The sequence below is a fragment of the Mustela putorius genome, unplaced genomic scaffold, assembly GCF_011764305.1.
Source record: "Mustela putorius furo isolate JIRA1106 unplaced genomic scaffold, ASM1176430v1.1 tig00001221_pilon_pilon_pilon, whole genome shotgun sequence".
Taxonomy (NCBI): Eukaryota; Metazoa; Chordata; class Mammalia; order Carnivora; family Mustelidae; genus Mustela; species Mustela putorius.
Genome location: NW_025421642.1, coordinates 73051 through 75972, shown reverse-complemented (window position 1 = coordinate 75972; position 2922 = coordinate 73051).

Genomic DNA, 2922 nt, shown 5'->3' with positions numbered 1-2922 from the left:
GAGTGAGTGTGAGGCATTTATTCAGGCTTTTGTGTCTGGATATTGTGTCACTGATGGCCGTGCAATGTCCGGGTGGCCTCATGGGCCATGGACGAGTCTTCGTCTCTGGGCATTTGGCCCGATCCCAAGAGTTTGGGGTTATTCTTTGAGATGGGAGGAGTCGGTTTTGTTTTGTTTTTACCTCAGGTGTCCCACCAAAAGAGAGTTTCCAGAGCAGAGCCCTGGGGAGGGGCGACTGGACAACCAGAAAGCTGGTTAAAACTTGGGGCCTAGGGGCATGGCAAGCCCATTATGACGTCTAATGGTCCAGCCACTGAGAGGACTTACTAGAGGACAGGACTCACGCTGAGGGTCACAATTCGTGTTTGTGCCCTCTTCGTCCTTAAGCATTGGCGGGGCATAATGGTGTCAGCGTCAGGGTCAGTGTCAGGGTTTAGGTTAGGGTTTGGGGCAGGCTCACAGTCAGTGTCATTGTCAGGGTTAGTTGTTACTGTTAGGGTTAGCCCCGCTCCTGGGTCATGGACTCATATGTTCAGGGTCTCAGGATAAACCCTGTGCAGAAGGGTGTAGACCCTCCACCCGATCCCACTTAACCAGCCTTAAATTGGTGTGTGAACATAACTTGCCCACCAGACATCTAAACCCTCATCAGCCTGATCCTGCTTGGGGCATCTCCTCCCACGATGGCATGGCGAGGTCCTCTTTACACATAGACACACAGACACCCAGATGCAACCACACACACACACACACACACAAGATACGGGGAAGAGACCTAGGGCTACACCGGTCAATAAGAAGGTGTGGGACTCTCAGACTATGAGCCCACTGGTGTCACCTTTTGATTTAATTAGCCAAAGGGTCTGAGGCATTGGGGAATACTGATATGACCTGATGGGAGCGACGTATCTGGTGGGCGAGCTCTCTTCTCCCTGCATCCTCTGAGCTTCAGTACAGCAGAAGAAAATGTCACTTCCTTTAGGATGTGTCTAGAAATGAGCTGGGCAGGGGGATTTTCTCTGTAATGGGGTGCCTGTATACGTGGGTTCCAAATCCGTTGGGCTCTGTCATCAGGGAAGTGAGGTCATCACTGCCTGGGGGCTCCTTACCGAACTTCCTGCTGTATCAGAGCTCCCTGAGCCGCTGGTGCGCAAGCTGCTCAGGCTCACGCTCCACTCAATACAGTGCCCATCCAGTGACCCCCATACAGACTCCACCCAGCCCCTGAGAGGCCTGGGTGTAGCTGTTCTCCCCGCGGGAGGCAACAGAGCTGGGTTTAGACTAGGTTAGTGTTAGGGTTAGGGTTTAGAAAGACTTATGGTCAGGGTTAGGTTTAGACGTCGTTGGGGTAAGGGTTAGCGTAAGGCTTAGGGTAGGGGTCAGGGTTAGGGTTAGGTTCATGGTTAGGTTTAGGGTCAGGCTCACAGTAGGGTCACGGTTAGCGTAACGGTCAGCGTCAGTGTCAGGGTCAGTGTTAGGTTTACTGTTAAGTTTAGGGTCAGGTTCAGGGTCATGGTCAGATTTAGTGTCAGGTTCAAGTTTTGGTTTGGGGGCAAGGTTCATGTCAGGGTCAGTGTTAGGTTTGGGACAGGTTTAGTGTCAGGGTTAGGGTCAGGGTTAGGGTTAGGTTCATGCTTATGGTAAGGTCAGCTTTATGTTTAGGATCTGTTTTATGAGTAGGTTCAGGATCAGTGTTAGCTTTAGGTTTACGATTCTGTTCAGGATCATGGATTGGGTCAGAGTTAGGTTTACAGTCAGGATTAGGGTCAGTGTTAAGGTCAAGGCCAGGGTCAGGTTTAAGGTTAAGTTCTGACATAGGCAAAGTTCAGAGATAGGGTTTAGTTTGGTCAGATTTTCACTTAACTTCTGAAAAACATTATGTTTGAGAGAACCCTTCTGAAATAAGAATCCTTAAAGACATAACCCCTTTGGCACAAGTTTTCAAGAAACTTGTTTGATGTTGTAGACAATCATATGGCACACGTACTGTTCTAGATGTTTCATGCCAATAATGTGTAAGCCATACCAAGGCTACATATACATATAGAGATGTTCCTCAGCTTACAACGGGGCTATGTACAGAGAAACACATAAAAAATTGAAAATGCATTTAATACCCCAAACTATCAAATATCATAGCTTACCTTAAGCCTATTTAAACATACTCAGAACACTTACATTTGCCTGCATTTGGGCAAAATCATCTTAAGCAAAGCCTATTTTATAACAAAGTATCAAATATCACATGCGATTTATTAAATATTACACTAAAAAAAAGAAGTATGGTTATATATAGAATGGTTTTAAGAATATCAGGTGTTCACCCCTGTAATCTTCTAGCTGACTGGGAGCTGTGGCTCACTAACCCTGCCCAGCATCACAAGACGGCACCATACCACATGTCACTGGCCCTTTTTATAAAGACCCAAATTCAAAATTCAAAGTACAGTTTCTACTGAATCACTTTCACTTTCACATCATTGCCAAATATATCGTAAGTTGAATCATTGTAAATCAGGAATCATCTGATTTGAAAGTTAAATCACAGTCACCCGTATACACACAAAAAAAGGCCTTCATGTAGGGCCATCTATGTATCTCTAAACAACATAGCATGACATATCAACAGCAAAAAATGGATGTGAAGGGGACAATTGCTTTGCGTCAGTGCTCTGAGCAGTAACATACATGGCCTTACTCACCTAGCAGAACGCCAGAGCTAGCTGAAGGCAAGGAATTTTGCAAATGTTTGCTGAACAGCTTAAGCACTATTATTTTTAACTTAGTGTGCATATCTGTTTTCTCAAGATATGTTAATTTATTTTATTGACTTATTACAAAACCAAATAATTTCCTCTTATTTAAGTGGCAGGTAAATAGAATTCTTTTTAATTTAAATCAAATGGCTTTTTAGGGAAAATA